Here is a 23,734-nt window from a genome sequence, read left to right on the forward strand (position 1 = left end):
AAATTCTAAATATTTGTAATGCGTTCTACTATAGTCATTGATAGTCACAATTATATTGCACAAAAATCATTCCTGAAAAATAAGCACCAATACCAATTAAACACTTGAGTCATATAAGCAAAAATGCATCTAACAGAAGGTATCCTGCTAAATAAAATCATCTGGATTGCTTTCTGTGATTCTAGAAAAAGACTCAATAGACAGCTGAGAGCTGTACTACATGTCATATAAAACCCTGCTCTGAGTTCGTTTGTGGGATATTCGTCTATACCCACTGGAGCAGCTCCTAAATCCACCTGCCTAATCTTAAAATGTACGTCACAATACACACAATTTGGTTTTAAATGAAACTGGTTTTAATTACATACATTCTGCTACCAGAATTCCAAGCATGTTTATACATTTTATTAATAAGCTATGTAAAAATGTCATCCCTCTCCAAACCTGTTGCTCATGTCTCGGCAAAGAGTGACATCGCAGAGCCTGAGAACCTGATCTCGGTCACGCCAAATAACATATGTTCACTGTTGTGATTATTACACACCGCCAAAAAGTGCAATGTATTTTAAATGTTTCTAACAGAAACACTGCACTAAACAGATCCTTGAACTTAATGGTTGTGGTGCTTAGAGTTATCATTTAATTTGTTATAAAATCGGCAAATTACTTCATTGCACATTTAGTGGAGGAGTGAGATATAGCCCAGTTGGTAAGATTCTGCGATTGTCTAAAAAAGTGCACTTCCCTTATTAAATCTCTGAACTCCTCAGTCTAGTGCATAAACATCATTGGCTTGCGTCACTTCATACAAAAATAAAACAACAAAAAAAACTCCATATAGGTTAAGGGATAAGGCAGACATTTTCAAAATGTGTGTAGCAGCATTTTGTATGTGTGAAAAAAATGAAACGAACTGTACTTGTGTATCATGTGAATTTTTTTGCAACATATTTACAAAATTTCACAATTTTTCAGCCAGGTGAATCTACAGAACAGAAAAGGTATTACATATCACTAGTTCTGGAAAACATAAAAAAGCCATTCTTCTAGACTACTTCGTTTTTGTTCAGGTTTGTATTTCTAGTGCTAAAGTGTTCCTTTAACATAAATTCAGGTGAAGATTGTGATGATTTCTCAATCTCAGAAGGCCTCAATGTTATTGAAATAAGAATTTACGTATGGTTACAAAAGTATAGCCTGTTTTAAAAAGTGGGAGAGAGGTTACATGTAAAATGTTGACTCTTTTTCTTTTAGAAATATACAACCCCCTTCATTTTGACTTAAAGGGACACTATAGTCACCCGAACAACTTTAGCTTAATGAAGCAGTTTTGGTGTACAGAACATGCCCCTGCAGCCTCACTGCTCAATCCTCTGCCATTTAGGAGGTAAATCCCTTTGTTTATGAACCCTAGTCACACCTCCCTGCATGTGACTTGCACAGCCTTCCATAAACACTTCCTGCAAAGAGAGCCCTATTTAGGCTTTCTTTATTGCAAGTTCTGTTTAATTAAGATTTTCTTATCCCCTGCTATGTTAATAGCTTGCTAGACCCTGCAAGAGCCTCCTGTATGTGATTAAAGTTCAATTTAGAGATTGAGGTACAATTATTTAACCCCTTCCCGCCGTTACGACGTACCATGCCGTCACGCATTAAATGGGCTTTAAAGCCGTTGCGACGGCATGGTACGCCGTAACGGCTTACAGCCCCAGGAGGTATGATTTACTTACCTCCGCCGCGATCCTCTTCTGGGGGACTGCCTGACAGCCCAGGCAGCCCCCTTCCGGCAAATGAGGCCCCCGGGGGCCATGTGATCGCTTTCAAAGAGCGATCACATGGCCCCCTATAGCTGGCTATGGATCTGCCAGCAGGGGGACTGTTTGAAATATCAGACAGTCCCCCTGCTGGTAGGAGGTGTAAAAAAAATAAATTAGACATGTGTAAAAATAAAATAAATATAATTTTATATATATATAATATGTATATATATTATATATAATATATATGTAACGTCATACAAAGTGTATTTTAATATTAATATAAGTATATATATTAATATTAAAATACACTTAGAATGACGTTACATATATATAATATGTATATATATTATATATATATATAATAGATGTACATATATATATTATATATAAATACGTATAATTAAAATAATAAATAAATAAAATAAATAAATAAATAAAATATTGAAACAAAATTTAATATAAATTATATATGCATATGTAATTTCATTCTAACTGTATTTTGTTATTAATATATATATATCGGTAACAAAATACACTTAGAATGACATTCTATATATATCTATCTATATATAAAATACAAATAACCGCAAATATATATATATATAGATAAATACATATAATTACATAAAAAAATACATTAGTATACACGTAGAATTTAAATACCTTTAAATGCATATATATTAAAATTCTACGTGTATATTTAAATAATCTTTTAACGTAATTATGTGATTTGATTAATTAAAATTTGATTGACATGCCTGACAACACAGGGAGAAAGTGCAGAGAATTTAATTTGCAAGCACTATATTTGACCCTGTAACTCTCCAAGACAACATAAAACCTGTACATAGGGGGTACTGTTTTACTCGGGAGACTTCGCTGAACTCGAATATTAGTGTTTCAAACTGGTAAATTGTATTACAACAATGATATTTTAAGTAAAAGTGACTTTTTTCGCATTTTTTACAAGCGAACTGCACTTTTATGGTCTATATTATTGTTGTAGTATGTTTTACTGTTTTAAAACACTAATATTTGTGTTTAGTGAAGTCTCCCGAGAATAACAGTACCCCCCATGTACAGGTTTTATGGTGTTTTGGAAAGTTAGAGAGTCACATATAAGGCTTGCATTTCATTTTTTTCACATTGAAATTTGCCAGATTGGTTATGTTGCCTTTGAGAGCGTATGGTAGCCCAGGAATGAGAATTACCCCCATGATGGCATACCATTTGCAAAAGTAGACAACCCGAGGTATTGCAAGTGGGGTATGTCCAGTCTTTCTTAGTAGCCACTCAGTCACAAACACTGGCCAAATATTAGTTTTTTTGCTTTTTTCACACAAAAACAAATATGAACGCTAACTTTGGCCAGTGTTTGTGACTAAGTGGCTACTAAAAAAGACTAAACATACCCCACTTTCAATACCTTGGCTTGTCTACTTTTTCAAATGCTATGCCATTATGGGGGTAATTCTCATTCCTGGCTACCACACCGTCTCAAAGGTAACATTACTCATCTGGAAAATTTCAATTTGAAAATGGAATGTTCTATATTTGACCCTGTAACTTTCCAAAACAACATAAAACCTGTTAATGGGGAGTACTGTTGTACTCGTGACACATCACTGATTACAAATATGTGCATTTATTTGCAGTAAAACCTAACAGTATTATGACATTCACAGTTAAAATGTCAGACGGAAATGCAAATTTAAAAAAAAATCTTATTTTCTCACATTTTTTTTTAAATTTTATTCATAATAAATTATGTTCCATATATGAATAGTGAATGATAGATTAAAGCCCTGTTTCTCCTGAACAAAATGATATATAATAAGTGTGGGTGCATATAATTTGAAAGAGGGGAACTACGGTTAACCAGACATATAGCGCAAATTCCAGTTTTTGTTTGTTTTGTTTTGATCAGAACGTGCACTATTGACTCCGTCCTGAAGGGGTTAAGGTAAATTACATCTGTTTGAAAGTGAAACCAGTTTTTTTTTCCATGCAGGCTCTGTCAATCATAGCCAGGGGAGGTGTGGCTAGGGCTGCATAAACAGAAACAAAGTGATTTAACTCCTAAATGACAGTGAATTGAGCAGTGAAATTGCAGGGGAATGATCTGTACACTAAAACTGCTTTATTTAGCTAAAGTAATTTAGGTGACTATAGTGTTCCTTTAAGATTCCTTGGGATGTATGGAGTATGGATCAGGGACGGATTGTGTGGGGGCAATAGAGCTAGGTCTCCAATAAAGGTGTGACACAGCAAGACGGACTCAGGGCAGCCCATATTCTCTTCTCCCTCTTAAGTTTTTAAATTTTTATTTTTTTACTTGATTCACGATTTTATCTCTTGGCCCCAAGAAGAGCTGTACACTAGAATTCTTTATAGATTCTATACATTTTTGGTTTCTGAAATTGGCTGACCATTCACAGTGGAATCCAATTCATAATGTCGCTCCCCACTACCTGTCCTCACTAATCAACTAGTATGCTCCAGCTCGCCCCTAATAGCTAACAGTGACCTTGCATCTTCTATTATTACCTCTTCCTATGCTAAATTGCAGGACTTCTCTTGTGCTGCACCAACCCTGTGGAATGCACTGTCAGACCTTCCTTTAAAAATTTCTAGTTTGTTTTTCTTAAAGAATGAAGTGTGTGTGTGTGTATATATTTATTTACATTTTTTTCGTTTAATGAAAAACTTAATAATCCCTTTAAAAACGTACAATTTCAAGACACCAAAGAAACAGGTATATTTTAGTAAACTTTTCTTAACTAATTTCCCATTGATGTGTAAATGTGTTGACTTCAAACAAGGAGATAAAAAATTACTGAGAGCCAAATGGTTTTGAAGATGAATTTCAGAAGAAAGGGAAATAGAAGCTCTGATTCACTTGGATCTTACTTCATTGAGATTTCCTATTAAATGAGATTATCATTATATATTAGATTATAATTTGTCATCTGCCTTACTTGCTGCCTGTCTCCTTTCTGTCTTTTCACATCTTGTTTAAAAACATGCCTATCTTAATAGTGCTAGACCACACATTGCCTCCTCTTCTAAATTAATATTGCCAGGCCCACTGAGTGTTGAACGTAAAAGCAAATGTGGACAAAATAATGGAAACCCCTAACAATATATTACTAAAAGGACACTCCAGGCACTTCTGCCCATTGGAGTGGTCTGGGTGCCAACTCCCATCACCCGTAATCCTTAATTATTGCAGTGTTTAGAATGTAAGCTCATTGAGCAGGGTCCTCCACCCCCTCTGTTCCTGTCTGGTTACAATTACATGTCTGTTAGTCCACCCATTGTACAGCGCTACGGAATCTGTTGGTGCTGTATAAATAATAAAATAATGATTATATAAACTGCAATAATTACCTTGCAGGTTAAGTCCTCCTCTAGTGACTGTCTATCAGACAGCCACTAGAGGGACTTCCGGGTTCTTAAAACACGAAAAGTGTTTTAAATGACGCTGGACGTCCTAATGCTATGCATAAGGACCTCCAGCGTCGCCGGAATCCCCATAGGAAAGCATTGAATAGGGATTTGTTTTCCTGGCAATGGAGAGTCCCTTTAAGGAAGGCCTAATAATGAACAAAAGCTTTGCCTTCAGTTTCAGCCTTAATTGTACTATGGAAATCTCTCTCTTTGTCATACATATGCTAAATTGTAAATAGTGTAATATTTCACACAAAAAAGTGTTTTCAATTGGTTTGTTTTTGAGATTAAAAAGATGTAAATGTACTCTACCCTCTATATGAATGTAAATCAAAAGTTATTGAGCGATATTTGACTAATATTTTTCCAGTTTAGTCCAGTCAGTTGGCCCAAGGGCCACATTCTAAAACCGCACCCTGCTCCACTTCTTGGGCCTTTGATAAGGAGTCAAAGGGGGTTCTGGGATATTAGGCACAGTCGGTTAGGGATGTGAGGGATAATAAGCAGTCTGTCATATTGCTGCCATAGTTCAGTGAGAAAAAGAAAAAGGAAAATTTGTTTCCATACTTATTTTAATATTCTTTACCTGACAATCGTCCATTGCAGCATTTCGTGGGTACTACCAAGAGTAGTAATATACAGAATATCCAAATGTTTCTTTCTTTTTAATCTTATGATCATGTTCAATGTAGATTAGAATGCTGACAAAAAAAATATTTGTGTCCATAGTTAGCCATCAGAGGAAGTGTCTGTAAATGGACTTATTTAACGAGTGATTTCTCTTCAATAGTGGTCTGTGCTCCCCTTTTTAGGGTTGCCACCTTTTAATGGAATAAAAATACCCGCTGTGCCAAGTTGCATAATTTATTATCTTTGCTATGACACTACCAGACGTAACATGAAAAAAAATAGAATACATTTGGATGAGGAAAATTCCATGCCTATGTGCATGCCCCCACATTGTACCATTGTCTTTCAAATCCTGTTCCCATACCTCCTACCACTCAATGCCAAGTTATTTTCAAACTGGTCGAGGAACGCATGTCCCTTCAGTGAGGCTTCCATACCGGGTGATGCAAAAATGCAAATTAGGTTGTCATGTCCCCAGACTCTCCAGTGATACAATCACTTCTTGACTGTTCTAATTTTCCAGTGGGTTAACCCCGACACAGGCAGCCTGCCCCTGCACCCACATTAATCTGCTTTATACCATATACCCCTTTGCTGCTAGCAAAAATACCAGCATTTGTATGACCAGTATTTGCATTAAATACTATCTGTGCTAGTAAAATACCAGCTAGGTGGCAACCCTATGCCTCCCATGAGTGTATCCATCCATTCGATCGTGCACTAGGCCAAACAAATATCTAGTTTTAAGTCAGGCTACAATCCTGGCTGAAGACAACTGCCAAGCTTCTTCTAAATATATATATATATATGTATGAATACACAAACAGCCACGGTGCATTACTTTTAGATAGTCTGTTTGACAAAATGAAAGTAATGTTAACCCCTTAAGGACCAAACTTCTGGAATAAAAGGGAATCATGACATGTCACACATGTCATGTGTCCTTAAGGGGTTAAGATAATCTGCCGTCATGCAGTCAATCATCTCCGAGTCCTTTTAAGAGTACATTGTAAGTTTGACTGCCCTAGTACAGCTGTGCACACCATGCAAATTCATTTAATCCCCATGACTCTGATTAGTGTGTGGTGTGCCTAAATGTCCTAGATCAGTGGTTCCCAACCCAGTCATCAAGAATCCCCTAACAGTCCAGGATTTAGGGATTAGCCAGTTGTGTCTAAGGTTTTGTTTTTAGAAGAAAAAAAACACTCTAGACACAGGGGTAGTCCCTGAATCCTGGACTGGAATGGGGATCTTTAGGACTGGGATAGAAACCCCTGTTCTAGAGCATCATGGATTGATAAAGTTCTTGTGGACATATATGTGCTGTGGAGGTAAGTGTGTTTGTACATGCCTAGCCTGCAATGTTACACCAAGTACATACCACCCAATATACTGCAGAGCTGGACAATTTTGCTTTTAATTCATTGAGAACCAGGACATCAGTGGGAGGGGCATAAAGGGGCAGATCAGTGATGCAATCATGTCACTGGCTCTGTCCAAAGGGCAGGTCTGTCCAAATTCCTGGCAGATCAGCCTGGCATGAATGCATATCATTGAGCACTGTTTAAAGGACCACTATAGGCACCCAGACCACTTCAGCTCAATGAAGTGGTCTGGGTGCCAGGTCCATCTAGGGTTAACCCTGCCTGCTGTAAACATAGCAGTTTCAGAGAAACTGCTATGTTTACATATGGGTTAATCCAGCCTCTAGTGGCTGTCTCATTGACAGCCGCTAGAGGCGCTTCCGCGCTTCTCACTGTGATTTTCACAGTGAGAAGACGCCAGCGTCCATAGGAAAGCATTGTGAATGCTTTCCTATGGACTGGCTGAATGCGCGCACAGCTCTTGCCGCACATGCACATTCAGCCGATGGCGTCCAAAGGAGGAGGAGAGTCCCCAGCGCCGAGAAAGGTAAGTGTTTAATCCCCTTCCTCCCCCTTCAGCCCGGCGGGAATGGGACCCTGAGTGTGAGGGCACCCTCAGGGCACTATAGTGCCAGGAAAACGAGTTTGTTTTCCTGGCACTATAGTGGTCCTTTAAGTGCTCTCTGCAAGTTCTAGTATCCTGAGTGCAGTGCAATTGTGTCTAATGATGTACTCTCACTCAAAGTGAATCATCCTTTTTCATCCTATTTACTGCAGAAAGATCCCTGTCAATTGGGGAAAATGTTAATATTATTTTTTGTTCTGTATTATTTGGCATATAGTTTACTTTAAGAACCAGCTGGTCCCACTTAGCTAGCTATATGTTATAAAATCTCTCTATATGCATGTTTTTCCAGATGGGGGATTTTGCATAGTAGGCAGTTTCTGGTGCACCTGCATTTAATATGTTAATTTGGATTCTTGTAATAAATGAACTCTTGTTTAGGGACAAACCTCTTGTGCTAATTAAACTAAGGGTGTCTAATCTAGTTCTTTAAAGAGTTGTTTTCTCTGTACTTTTTAAACTAAATGCATCTTATATAATTTGAACTTGTACTTCTAATATCAAGGTTTTAATCTATGAACACCAGTTTTTCTTTGATACATCCCATATCGTATACCAGTAACATCAAAAACAAAACTAGTATTAAAGTATCAGCAGGACACATGAGAAGTACCCCAAGGATGCACGTAACACAGGCTGAGAAGCTGGGGAGTAATAAATGTTCAGGTCACTGAAATGTAATTGGGCAATTGGACACATTCATTAAACAGTGAACTGTAGTAAATGGAAAACCAAATTGAAATATTAAAAGGCTATCCCAAGTACCATGACCAGGAGAGTGATTTAAGTGGTTATGGTACCTGTATGTGCAGCGATGCTGTAACTCTATTTCCAGTGTCTTTGGGTCAGGATTAGCCAACGTGGAACAAGAGTTTCTTGCTGTCTGATGTCAGTACACATAGCTGGTGTCAGTCTGTTGTGGCACAGCCACCCACCCTTCCTGTGCCACCTTTGTATTCCTCTTACCCGCCCTCCCCGTCAACCCTCCCACTCTGGTGACGATGAGTGACAGCGGAGGAATATCGGGCTGTAGGACTGAAAAAGGCACATGCCCCAATCAAATGCAGCGATCACCAAATAAAATGCTTCTCATTGGAAACTGCCCTACCATCACAATAAAACAAATTCTCAAGCACAGCCGTAGCATCATTGACAGATTATTAGACTGTTGCAGAGGTTCGAGTTGTCGGTTTTCACTTCACAAGAGTGTTTTAGGTGGGTTTTTTTTAATGGTTTTTCTTTTACATTATATTTTTTGTGTGATGCAATACTCACCACAGTAAGTACCTTAAAAAAAATGTATAAAACCAATATTTTACATTGCAGGGTTAAAATTAAACAAGCACTGCACCCAGACCCCTTCACTGAAATGATGTGGTTTGGGTGACTATAGTGTTCCATTACCATTTGGTGGAGTAAAGGAATGATGTTTTATCAATTGCAGAGCTTTAGAAATCAGATTATTATTATTATTATGGAATACCCCGTTATTGGTAATAAATGGTATAATAATTCCAAACGGACAGGTGTAAATATTTATTATCTGGAGTCTCATGGGGTAAACCTATTAGTTTGGCTGACAAAAGGGTAAAAAAAGAGAAATCTTAACATTGCAGTAGACCTGACTAATTGTCAACAGTAACTTTGCTATTGAAAGTATATTCTTTAAATCACACTGCTTTAACCCTGATACACAAACTCTGCAGCAGTACGGAGTTCTCTACTATTTTACACATTTTAGCTAACCCTTTTTGGAGCTGTTCTCCAATAAAAGTATTGTAATAGCGGCACACATGGCGTTGCCTTAGATCTCCACATCATACAATAGAGGGGGAGATCTCATATTGCAGATGCGGCATAACTCTGCTTCATAATGAAATATGGAACGTGACAGTTCTGTTTAGACTACCTGCACATATTATTTCATTTTATAAAGGGTGTCCCAAAGTGAAACTGGGAGTGATAGAGAACTAAAAGAGAATTAAAGCAAGCGTCAAATTGTCCTAATGGAGCATACTAGGGAATATTAGAATTATGTTCTGTGTCAAAGTATCCAATGTCCAAAAAAATTACAATGTGATTTTACGTTTGTTTTTACAGAGACAAATTTTTTTGATTGTGGTTGATTCTGCTAGTTTGTATACCGTGTGCACATAGTTGTCACCATTAAAAAAAAAAAAAAAAAATTCCAAGAAAACTTTGGGAGAGATTTAATAGTGTTGATAACAATTTTATCTCTAATTTTACTGTGAATATTTGGTGCAGCTTATTACATTTGTCAGGTTTTTCTTTTCTTTTTCTGTCACTTCTGACTGTCATGTTTTCTTCAACAAATCATATTTGTAAATGTTACCAACAATTTGTCCCCAGTACATCGCTCCCCGCAGCCACATTCTTACTCTAGAACTTTCCTCCCCACAACCATGTTCTTCTGACTGAGCAGTTTACAGGAGAAGGATGTGCAGGATATCAAATGTCTTTGTACGGTATCCCCTGCAATTCTTTTGCATTATAGAAAAGGCTGATATTGCAGCCCAGCAACTTTTTTTTTTATAGGCATCTCTATTCTGTGGCAGAACTTATGAAGAGTTTTTTTTGGGGCCACCATATAGATCAGGGGTGGCAAAGAGGTAGATCCTCAATGGCTACATATTTCTTACCTTGCAGTGACTGCTGAGGATCTACCCTTTTCCCCATCCTTGCAAGGTTGAATATGTGTGTAGTGTCTGTGTGTTTCAACATACATGGGTAATTTATGTTGTAGGCATGTAAATGGGGGGGACTGTATTTGTGTGTCGTGTTGGCGTTTGCATGTAGGGATGTATTTCTGTCTAGTAGTGGTATTTGTGTGCAGTATATGTGTGTGTGAATGTAAGAATATTTTTATATGGTGTGTGTGATTGCAAGGGTGTAGTTTCTTGTGTATTGTTGGCATACTAATGCCAGATGTATTCACACATGAACACAGATAAGCACACACCAATACATTCAAAGAGTTACGCAGAATGACACACATAGATATGAACACATATTTAACCACCCTGCAGGATGCCTCAGATTAGGGTAAACTGAGGCTGATGGGAGTGGGCTGCTGCTGGTCCAGGTTCTTTCCATTATATCTCCCTATCCTCCTTATCTTTATCCCAGTAGTCCCAGCAGTTAGGAGGCAGTACTCATTAACTTGGTGCATATACTTGGAAGGAGAAGGCAGGGAAGGTTGGGGAAGGAGGTGGAGTATTATTATACTGAATGTGAAAAGCATTTGGGGAAGGGAATTGAAAGAAGTCAGGCAATAGCAGAGAGAGACAGGCGGAGGCGGACTTCCAGCGAGGGAACACAGGTCTGGTAACCAAGGGCAGGTCTTGGGACCCATTACTGCCATAACAGGAGCCCAAAACATGGGACCATCCCAGCAAAATAAAAACTGTTAGAACAATGTATGCACATATAGAAGCGTTTTGTGTTGCTTTCTAATGTATCTATTTTGTTTATTTGTATTTTTTTTTATCTTTTCAATAAATGTGTTAAGCTATATTACACTATATATTAGGCCATATGTGTAACATCCCTTTTGACAAATTGACAGTCAGATTTCTCCTTGGATCAAGAAAGCATCACCCAACATATTAACTATTATATCCTTAGCTATTGTTTTTCCACAGCCCATCTGCTCTTTCTATGTTCTTCATATCCATATAAGCCATGAATTATTAATTACCTTACAATGAGTATAACTTATTTCTTTACTATACCTGTCATTGATGCATGAGTTGCGCACCATTTGATCAACTATCAATGTGCAGCGCCAGTGCAAGTTTAAAACTCCACCCACTGCTGCAATTACTCTCAGAATATGATCCTCATTTATGCTCTGCAAAGACTCTGTTTATAACATAAATTATTTCTATACATATGCTCTGTGTTGTTTAGCAAACCAGAAATTGTAGAAGCTGCAATTTTTAGGCGAAAACAGCCTAATTGTGAAAAAACATCCGATCTTGGCTGCTGTGTTAGCTTAATTATTTTGGCGTGTAACTTGCAGTTCCCCTGGCAATTCTCCACAAGTCTCGACTAACCTCTAAAGTCTACATAGAAGTAGTAAGCTTTTTCAGAAATGTTATACTTTGTTGGCTAGCCAGCTCAAGTGATATTTTCTAATATCAACATGAAGTATAGGTAAAGATTAGAGATATACAATATATTTTTACTTCCCCTCTCTCCATCTACTCCCATTTCAGGCATCCTGTCCCGTAATATATGTAGGGTTTTTGTATTATTCACCATATTAAAATTTACCATACATGTGGCATATAAATTGACAATTCAAAACGTAAATAAAAACCTCCCAAAAACTATAAGTTGACTAATACCCGAACATAAATTTGTGGAGAGACAACCAAAAAAAAATAAGGCCTTGGCCTATTGTTTTATTGATGTACGAGATAAAAATTAAACACCTTTGCTAACTTCCACAATGCACACTCTGGACACACTAACAAACACACTCTCCATACAAAGACAATCTGACACACACTGACTAATTTATGCACAAACTACATATTTGTTGACCCACATACTGTGTAGTAATATTACATCTTTCACATAAGCAGCAGCAGCCTTAATAGTCCAACACTCTGTCTGCAGCTAGTCCCCTTCACCTCTTTCCTTCATGCACTAATGTTGGCCCCTGGGATTTGACATCATGCTGTATTTTGATGACCTTCAGCTATGTTCATCAAAAGCAGTAGTGTCTCGCACCTCTCCTTAGACCTACGGCTGCCCACTGGGAAGTTTCCCGGTGGGTCAGTCTTTCCTTTGCACCAGTCACCACCAAGAAGACATTCCACTTGCCCACTGCAGGATTGAAATACTGCCAGCCCATCAATGTTTGCTGATATATATTATATATTCCACCTCCCTGTAATCTACACATTTGCTATCACAACGTAAAGATATTGTTTTATGTAGTTTTATTCAATACTAATTTGTGTGCACCTAGACAGGTCATTTTAACACAACGAGATTACAACTTCCAACAGTGACTTTCCAGCATGCTAAATGGATACTACAATGGGAACACGTGCAAGGGTGTAACAAGTACAAACAACTGTCCAACAAGTGTAAATAAAAAAACAGGAATGTAACCAAACTTTTTTTTTTCTTCCTCTCCCCTCTCTTGAAAGTGACTGCCAGTATTGCTTGCAATCATTTTTGTTGTTGGCCGAAGTGGTTAGTTCTTTAACAGCCGTCTGACTGCTTCTCTTAAAAATCAATAGAAAGAGGATTTTTTTTTCTTTCTGATTTCTGCTAAATGCAAACCTATTATTAGCAAAGTTACTCTAGTTAAGAGCAGCTAGGCCGCACAGAGAACTTTATTAATACTGCTATCACATACAAGTCTCTGGCTCTCGGTTAATATCATTTTATGAAAAGCTAGTGATAGATTTCATATATGACTTGTTGAAATTGGATGTGCAGATATTCAGCAGCTGTAGAAAACCAATTTCCCATTGCATTCCTCACTTTCCCCTCTGCTTTGCACAATTGTATAGAGGATGGATCTTCAATTGAAGACCTTCAGGGCTTTTGGAACAGCTCCCAGCCTGCTTTAAAAAAAAAAAAAAAAAAAAAAAAGCAGTTGAGGTTTATTCCCAGGATTCCAGAATTCATTTAGTGCAGGCTGACCCCAACCAACCTTCCAAACTGATATACCATAACGTTCATGTTCATTTAAACCCTTAGTCAGTGCGTAACCATCTGAGTTAGAAGGATCCTTTTCCAATATTGAACATCTTACACGTTTAATGGCAGCGAGGCATGGATACATGCAGCTCCTCCAATGCTAAATAAGCAGGACAGTCTATGCTGACATAAGATCTCTAGGGACCAGATTGCTATGCCATTGTATGGTTACAATTTAGTATATTTAAAAGCATCTTAACAATGTTAATTGTTTCTACCTATCATTTCCAATCTCCTTTTATTCAGTCTTAGAACATGGAATAAATAACAGATCAGCATATGTATAATCACATTACCATAAGGCAAAACCGACATGAGGTTGAGGTTTTTCTGCACAAATAAAATAGCTAACTAAAAGTATGTTGTTATTTTTTTGTTTTGTGTTTTTTTTTTTTTTTTAATGTATTTATTTAATTTACATTGCATGCCTGGGTAGGGGAACAAGCAAATAAGGGTTAAGTGGTACATCAGGCTTCAGAGCTTTACACTGATTTTCAGGAAAGGGGATCAGTAATGAACCCCTAGATTTTGCCAAATGGTTTGACAAAGCATGGGGGAAGGATAGTCTCTTGCAGCCTACCAGCACCGTGACCACCACAACAGGCTGTAGTGGTTATGGCAAATTAGCTGAACCATAAAAAAATCTCTAATTAAGCTGTGATTCTAGTTAATCTATTTTAGCCTTAAATTTGAAATTCACTTTGAATTCTTAGTTTAGTGAATAACCCTGTTAGTATTTTACTTTCTGGGATCGAGGAATTTGATAAGTAGTCTATTATTTCTTAACTGCAGTACAGTGATGGCTGAGATTTTTAGAACCAGTATTTCCCAGAAATCTTAGCTGCCAAAATTGGCCATGAAAAAATGAAAAACACAGCAAGAGGACGAGACAGAGAATTGATGTTTTCAACGGTTAATACAAAAGTAAACTTCAATCAAAATGGGTGCAGGAGATATGAAGTTACAGACACTTACCGGTACTTAGTACTTAAGGAATGTGATAGAAAATGCTTTGAGACCTCCTTTTCCAAGATGATTTATGTGGATTGCAAGTGGTCCTTAATAATGGTTTCTGTTTAAAAGTTTAACAAGGCTGTAAATGTGCAGATGTTTTCCCTTTTGCTGAATCAATATCAGGCCACAATTTTCAAGAGGATTCCTTAATCTGTTGCCAAATCAAACATCCAAACAGCAAAAGTTCTTGAACTAAGGGGGGTTGAGGGTGATTGCATTTCCACAGAAACAGTTTTTTTTGTTTTGTTTTTATTTAGTTTTACTTGTGGTTTGCAGCTCAACTTTGGCCTCCAGTTATCAAACATAGATAACTATATGATGGCTAATGTAATCCATTGATCATAGTGGTAGGGCACCGTATGTAGGTTATGTACTTTGCTGGAGAGCACATAATGAATGCAGATAATGCTTCTCTCAGATTGCACAAGGCTCCGTATGGTATTCATCATTTGCTTTGTACGCCACCCTGGTGCTTTATAAAGTTACCCAATTATGTTTTTTTTGTGCAGTGGAAAAAACACAAAACCTGGCAAGTACTAAAAACATGTCTGGGCTATATTGATGCAAGCATTTGTGGATGCCATCCCCCTAGATTGTAGCTAACCATTTTCAAGAACTTTGATTAAAGAAAAAATAAACGTAAATAGGAAGCTTCCCAGCTACTGCTCCCCTAATGTGCAATCGGACTTCCACATTAACCCATCAACACTATGGAAGGCACCAGTATGCACCCCTTGGGAGTGGGCTATTTAGTCAATTCTTGCCATCAATATTTTGCTGGAGCGTAGGCCATTTGTTTTACTTTCCAAGAATGAATTATTTATGACGTTCCCAAACCGCAACCTGTGCAGTGCATCAAATGTTATATTGGAATGATGTAACACATAAAACAAAAACACTGTAACGTGTGTGTGTGTGTGTGTGTATAGTTTTATATATATATATATATATATATATATATATATATATATATATATAATATATAATTTTTTTAATAAATGTTGGTGTTTCTTAGTGGATATTGGGGATTACTTTTAAAGGGGCCACTAAGCTACAAGCACAGGATCTATAGTACAACATGTAAATGTTTCAATTGACTACTGGAGCTTGTCAGTAATCTCTTTTTAAGACTCCCCATACATCCTGTATGTAATGTGGCTAGTTCAAATACATTTTTCTTAATATTCATTAAAAATAATGAATTGTAATGCCTTTTCTGCACACTTTCTCTGTTCCAATAAGCAGGATTTGTTTTAGTTTTTTTGTTTGATGTACATCAAGGTCAGGGCTGCCATCAGAAATTTTAGGGCCCCTGACACAGCTCAAGATCTGGGCCCCCGGGGCCAGCCCCGAGTCCGCCCACAAGGATGAAGTGTGTGTGTGTGTATAGTGGATGTAGAATGTGTGTCATGGATGCAGTGTGTATAGTGGATGCGGTATGTGTGTCATGGATGCAGTGTGTATAGTGGATGCAGTATGTGTGTCATGGATGCAGTGTGTATAGTGGATGCAGATTGTACGTTTTGTGTAATGTATTTAATGTTTGTATGCATGCATTAGATGCAGAGTGTGTGTGTACTGAATGTAGGTGTGTGTATAGTGAATGCAGAGTGTGTGTGTACTGAATGTAGGTGTGTGTATAGTGAATGCAGAGTGTGTGTTTTTGTAGTGGATGTAGTGTGTATAGTGAATGTAGTGCAAAGTGTGTATAGTGAATGTAGTGTGTGTTTAGTGAATGTAGTGTTTGTAGTGAGTGCAGAGAGTGTATTGTGAATGCAGTGTATGTGTAGTGCAGAGTGTGTTTAGTGAATGTAGTGTGTGTGTGTAGTGCAAAATGTGTATAGATACATATATATATGTGCACATAATGAATGTGGGGCTCGAGCCCCCCAGGACTGCCGGGCCCATGACAACCGTTATGGTTGTCATGCCCTGATCAAGGTGGTTTAAACAGACAGGGGCACTGCACCCAAACTACTTCAACAAGGTGTCCCTTTAAAACCTCTTTAATCCCACAAAAGGTCTGTCTCAAGCACTTCCAGAGCTTCACCTTCAGTATATAATAGATGCTACTCTTAAGATCAACATAGCCTTTGGCTATGTTTGTTAAAATAACTGCTTTTTACGAGTAAAGAGGGTCTGTCCATCTGAGAATTGTCCAAATTGTCTGTCTAATTGTCTTGAATCCTTACCTGCCCATATATTAAAGGAACACTCCACACCTCCAAAGCACTTAAACTTGCTGGAGTGTATTTGGGGTTAGCAGAGCATCCCTTTTTTCCCCCACACTTTCTAAAAGTGCCGAATCACCCACAGGGCCATGCAGACATGTGGCTAAAGGCCTGCTTTTTACTGTTGGATTGCAGGTAAGTTAACACTTTTTTTTACAGGTACTGTGGAGGGCAAAGCGGGGCTGGGAGATTCACCTGCACTGTATTATCGAGTTACTGTATTTATTTATAACACTGGAGTGTCCCTTTAATTAATTATGGACATGGTGCATGCATTCTCCATTATAATCCTGGGTTGTAAATTTAAAGGATCACTAGAGGGTCAGGAACACAAACATGTATTCCTAACCCTAGTCCCACAATAAAAGGAGAGGGAGCAAATGCATCTCTATGAGGAAAATTCAGTATCTCCATGCAGAGCGTGGGGACGTTGAACATCAGGGCTGCTTTGTCGGCAACACTGATCCAGGAAACACCTCCAATGGCTTTTCTCTCTGAAAAGGCAGTGTTTACATGAAAATGCCTGAAGGGAGCAATTATACTCACAAGAACAACTACATTAAGCTGTAGTTGTTCTGGTGACTACAGTGTCCCTTTAATCTCACCCCACTACAGGTGCTTTCAAGTTAGGTTAAAGGACCACTATAGCCACCCAGACCACTTCAGCTCAATGAAGTGGTCTGGGTGCCAGGTTCCTCTAGTTTTAACCCTGCAGCTGAAAACATAGCAGTTTCAGAGAAACTGCTATGTTTCACTGAGGGTTAATCCAGCCTCTAGTGGCTGTCTCACTGACAGCTGCTAGAGGCGCTTCCGCGATTCTCACTGTGAAAATCACAGTGAGAAGACGCTGGACATCCATAGGAAGGAACTGAGTAATGCTTTCCTATGGGCGGTTTGAATGCGCACGTGGCTCTTGCCGCGCATGCGCATTCTGAACTGACGTTGGCAGAGGGAGGAGAGTTCCCCAGCCCCGAGGGAGACCGGTGCTGGAGAAAGGTAAGTGGCTGAAGGGGTTTTAACCCCTTCAGCCCAGTGGGGTGGGGGCGACCTAATGACCCTATAGTGCCAGGAAAATGAGTTTGTTTTCCTGGCACTATAGTGTTCCTTTAAGTGAAGGTTGGAAACTTACCATCAATGTAAAGTGCTAGCCCACTCTTTAGTGAGTTTTGTTGAAACTGCATGCATCTAAAGTTTTCAGATAACTTATGACTTCACTTTATTATGATCTGAAATGTCTCTGAAGAATAATACCATAAACATTTTGTTTTATTTAACCATATGGTCACCATTATTTCCATATTTTACACAACACATTAGGATAAACTTAAAACCACCTTCCAATACTCCATTCAGATACCACATCGCTCCCCATTCTTCCATTTTGAAGCAAATAACCATAACAATTATTAGTTAAAATAAAGAAAAGGGAAAGAAAAATATTCTCCTTTGCCGTTCTTGTACACAAATAACTCAGAGGTTGCAGTTTATGCAGCATTCTCTCACCAAGCTATTGTATGTGTTTTTTTCTGCATTATCTGCATAAATCTATCCAACTTTGGATGGATATGTTTGCATAATGCAAAAAACTTTAAATTTGAGTACATTGGCTGGGTTAGGGTGCTCAAAAGCCCCATGTCTGTCAACACACTCACTTTGTGTTGGGAACAAAATAAGAGGATGAGGAACATGCAAAGGCTCATTGTACCATAACCACTATAATAAGTGTCTATGCATTTCTATTTCTTGTTATTTTTGGGAATTACAATATTCATTAGAGTATAGCCTATTTAGTGGTTTTATTTTCTACTTTGCTATGTATGCCTTTTTTTGTCCAACCAGTTGTCACCTCATGTCCTGTGCATTTACCTATAAAATGAAAACTTTTCTATATGGTCTCCTATCAGTACATGGATAGTCTTAGGTAATTTTTGTATTTTATTTTATTTTTTATTTTTTTTGGTAGCTCTACAAAATGTTTCTATTGATGTTATGATACTGTTTCTTACTCTCCTCACTGTTCATTTATGTGACTCTCTAAAAAAAAAAAAAAAAAGCAAGATGGATGCTGACTTTAATGTCATTTAAAGTGTTTTGCTCTGTCCAGTGCTGAAGGTTTTTGTTTTTGGAAATTTTCTGGTGTGCTTACAAAAGGGTTTTGTTTTTGGGGGTGGAGAGGTTTGCTATATGTCACAATATTACAATATATTTTTGTTTGTTTTGGTTCTAACTTTTTTCTTTTTTTTTTATTATAATAACAATTTACATGAAAACTACATTACCCAGAATGCAACAAAAATGGAAATTTCAGTAATACAACGCAAATAACAATATTAAAGGGTTAGTGTAAGCAACATTAATATTTTTGAATCAGTGCAAAATGTATGATGCAGAGAGTACCCTGCACCCACCCTCTCTTCCCTGTGCAGCTTGTAATCGCTGGCTCTCTGACATCAAAGGAAGATTTTTATTGTCTCCTTTGCTGCCAAAGATCGTTCCACACTGGGCATTCAATATACATAAACCGAACACACAAACTGGACGAACATTTCACCCCATTTCTGGAGAAAGCCCAGACCGTGCCAACTCGTATAGCTGGCCAACAGCTTAAAAGTTGCCGCACACAGCCTGGTTCACTAAACTGGGAAGCGGACTATGCAAAAATTAATAACAGCTGCGTTATTGCTGCTTTCTGATTATACATTGAGAGGTTCCACTCTATACTATGTGGTAAGTGGACCAACAACTAGGAATTAATCTGCTTATTTCATAAACCTCATTTTGCCGCAATGTTAGATGGCGTAAGCCAAATTTTAAATTTTTCACATTTTAGATTCTTTAAATTTTAGTAATCTTTACTTCTTCTTTTTTTTTTGCAATTATTTTAATGGATTATTTACATCATGTAGCATTAAATGTGAATCTATATATTTCCTACTGGAAACACAACAATCTAGTTTTGTTAAATAGCTGCATAGGAAAAAAGCAGCCTTTGGCATTTCCATCTGATCTCGTACTAAACTACCCATAATCTATTGCCAGCTCCTGCATAAACATGCTGCTAAGTTGTGATTGGCTCCTAGATGCCCTCTTTTGCACTCTTTATTTTTTTTCCTCTGCCAATTTTGCTCATTTACTGGCGGGATGTCTTCGTTGGAAGTTCCCCAGACATAGGGCAGCCAATGCTGATACTGTAATGCTTGCCATGGTATGCCAACTGGATAAATTTACATTTTTAAATCAACAGAAGTTGGGAAAGGTTATGAATTCAATTCATTAGCTCAAATCTTGAATGGATAATGGGTTAGTTTTACAGCTTCTGCTATCAACCACCCAAAACAAATCTAATATTTGAACGTGTTCATGAAAATGAAATGGTTACTAAATAGAAACAATCTATTTTTTTATTGAGCTTTCATTCTTTAAACAACTTTGGCCATGATTTCTTATGGTTGGATATGTTTTCCAAAGTAATGTAAAGAAACACTATAGAATAGGAATTCAGTTATTTATTTCAATCACTATAGTGCCCTAGTCAGCGTTTAGATGACCGGGCCAGCTCTGCTAGGAGTAAAATAGGTGATTTGCTTCCCATAGGAAAGCATTGTGAGGCTATTGTACATGCGTGACAAACTCCTGAGATCATGTGACTAAAATGGCAGAGTTTTACTCTCTTTTACAGACAGTGGCTGTCATATGGACATATTGACAGCCACTGGAGGAGGTAAACCCAGCAGTGCAGGACAGCAATAGTTTTAACTGTAGGGTTAAAAGGGGGGGGGGAGGGGGGGAACGTGGCACCAGGACCACTCATTAAGACAAAGTTGTCTGGGTGCCTATAGTGTTCCTCTAATGTTTTTGGTTAAACCTTTAGAATGATTTAATATTACAAACAATATTTTAGTTTTGTGATATTTTGATACTTTTTAAAAATATTTTTATATATATATTTGTTATATGTTCTGATATTTCTGGTTCAGCTGTTAAAACCTACGGTAGATTTAGAAATTATCTTTGAATTATAATCAATTCTCACTTTACGGAATAACGTGTGTGTGTGTGTGTGTGCGCGCATTTGTCACGGTGTTATTTGATATGATTTTATTTTGTTTGTCAGTTCTCTACCTACATTTCCATTACATAGACATTTTGTGAGCCAGCAAAGTAACAAAAATGCCAATCAGAGAATTTGCTGCATAAAGACATTGGCTTGTCATTACTGTAATTTTCAACTAAGTGATGCACTACATGGCCAAATGTATATTTATACTTCCTAATCAAACATCACATTCCAAATTCCAGAATAGTTCTATTTGTTTCCAACTCCCCCCATTTGCTGCAATAAAAACCTTGAATCTTCTTGGGAACAAGAATATTGGTGAGGTACTCCTGGCATCCTTACCACTACCATGTGCTGTAGTGGTTATGGTGTTTGGAGTTTTCCTTTAATGGATTTCATGCATGAAGAACTTGATTATACGTTCCTAGTCCCCCTAATGTTGTGTATGTCTACATGGCAGAAGCACTGATGGCCTTCCGTCTTTATCTTTGTGAATGTCTTCTGTCTCTTCTGCTGTGATGGAAATTATGGCCCTCACCAGAAAAAGTTCATTTGTATGCACCAGAAAATGCTGAATCTTCCTTGTAGTACAAATGGAACTGATTAGTTGTTATTATTTCATCAAACAAAGTGTTTGGCATCTTATAATGCTTATATGTCAAGAGCAACTTAAAGTGGCCTCACATGACAAAGAAAAAAGCCATTGTACGTTTGCAGGCCAACATTCTTTGGGGTGTGTCCACAAATATTTTTCCCAAGGGAACAAAGCCGTTTACTGATGGTTTTTCAGTTGCCATTATTAGCTATTATTAGCCAATATGGGATGGTTCACAGTGAAAATGGAATAAATGTTGAGGAAAGCAAGGAATGTATGTTTCATCTACTTAAACAAAATACGTATTATGATATATCTGGAATGCTATTCTTTAAATGTTTGCTAGAGTTCTAGTAAATATGTCAAGGTTTAAAACGATGCTCATCAGAAATCCCTGCATTAATCTTTTTCATCTGGGCAATCAACAGTTAATGTCTGCCTTTATTATTTTATTATTTATATAGCGCCAACAAATTCCGTAGCGCTGTACAATGGGTGGACTAACAGACACATAATTGAGATCAGACAACTGTACGTACAGGAACAGAGGGGGTTGAGGGCCCTGATCGATGAGCTTACATGCTAGAGGGAGTGGGGTATAGTGACACAAAGGGTTAAAGTAGGGGAATTAAATAGTTTGTTAGAGAAGGGTTTATTGAGTGCTTGGTATGTCATTTTTGACAGTTGCAGGAAAGGAGTCATGGGGTGGGGGATGAGAAACCTGCTGACAGTGTAATTGATACGCTTTAATGGAGAAGTGAGTTTTCAGAGATTTTTTGAAGGAGTGGAGGCTGGGTGAAAGTCTGATTGAGGAGGGAAGGGAGTTCCACAGAAGATGTGCAGCCCTGGAGATGTCTTGAAGGCGAGCATCAGAGGTGGGGATCCGGGCAGAGGATAGGCGTAGGTCTTTAGGCTGAGCGCAGGGGTCTCGACGGGACATACTTGTGTATGAGGGAGGATAGGTATGTTGGAGCAGCATTATGTAGGGATTTGTAAGCAAGCGCCAGAATTTTGAATTGGGCCCTATAGCTAACTGGAAGCCAATGCAGGGACTGACAGAGCGTGGAGGCGTGGGAGGTGCGACCGGACAGGAAAATAAGCCTCGCAGCAGCATTCATTATAGATTGCAGCGGTGCAAGCTGGGAACATGTAAGACCGGTGAGAAGGGGATTGCAATAGTCAAGGCGAAAGAGAACAACAGCATGAACCAGTACCTTCGCTGCGTCCGGCGTTAGATATGGGCGGATGTGCGCTATGTTCTTGAGTTGGAAGCGACAGGATTTGGCTATCGATTGGACATGGGGAGTAAAAGAGCAGTCAGAATCAAGAAGAACCCCTAGGCAGCGAGCTTGCAAGGTAGAAGTGATAGTAGCGCAGTTGACTTGGATGGAGACAGACACAGGAGTAGCAGCACTTGAGGGAGGAAAAACTAGAAGTTCTGTTTTGGACAGGTTGAGTTTAAGGAAGTGAGCAGCCATCCAGTTGGAAATAGCAGAGAGGCAGTCAGAAACACGAGTCAAGGTGGGTGGAGAGAGATCAGGGGAGGACAGGTATATTTGTGGGTCATCTGCATATAAATGATATTGGAAGCCAAAGGAGCTGATGAGTTTACCAAGGGAGGCAGTATAGATAGAGAACAGTAGGGGGCCGAGGACAGAACCTTGGGGGACGCCGACAGAGAGGGGTTGGGGAGAAGAGGCAGTGTCAGAGAAAGAAACACTGAAAGAGTGCTGGGTGAGGTAGGAGGAGCACCAGGATAAAGCAGTATCCCGTAGACCAAAGTTACAGAGAATGTGAAGAAGCTGTTGATGATCAACAGTGTCAAAGGCGGCAGAAAGATCAAGGAGGATTAGGATAGAGTATTGGCCGTGAGATTTAGCAGCAATTAAGTCGTTGGATACTTTGGTCACAGCAGTTTCGACAGGGACCAGTGCGGAATCCAGACTGAAGGGGGTCAAGCAGAGAGTTGGATTCGAGAGAGTCTGTCAATCTGGCGTACACAACTCTCTCGAGGATCTTGGAGGCAAATGGCAGTAGCGAGATAGGGCGGTAGTTGGATGGGGAGTTGGGATCAAGGTTGGGCTTTTTCAGAATCGGGGTTACAGTTGCATGTTTGAAGGGTGAGGGAAATGTGCCAGAGGAAAGGGAGAGATTGAAGATGATAGCGAGAGGTAGAGCAAGAGAGGGAGACAAAGTGCGGATGAGATGCGAGGGAATTAGGATCGAGGGAGCAGGTGGTGGGGCGGGAGGACAGGAGCAGAGCAGA

At 38.6% G+C, this 23,734-nt stretch overlaps 1 protein-coding gene across 2 annotated transcripts in view; it reads left to right on the forward strand.

Moving 5' to 3' along the window:
- Positions 1 to 23,734, forward strand: part of UBTD2 (ubiquitin domain containing 2) — a 102,490-nt gene that overhangs the window by 14,356 nt on the left and 64,400 nt on the right. The window contains exon 1 of one of the 2 annotated variants that reach the window (XM_063447358.1): positions 982 to 1,070. The exons of the other annotated variant lie outside the window; for it this stretch is intronic. The gene's annotated coding sequence lies outside the window, so the exon portion shown is untranslated. Of the gene's footprint in view, positions 1 to 981; positions 1,071 to 23,734 lie in introns of those variants that run through there. 2 annotated transcript variants of the gene reach the window in all.

This window comes from Pelobates fuscus, chromosome 3 (assembly GCF_036172605.1).
Source record: "Pelobates fuscus isolate aPelFus1 chromosome 3, aPelFus1.pri, whole genome shotgun sequence".
Classification (NCBI taxonomy): domain Eukaryota; kingdom Metazoa; phylum Chordata; class Amphibia; order Anura; family Pelobatidae; genus Pelobates; species Pelobates fuscus.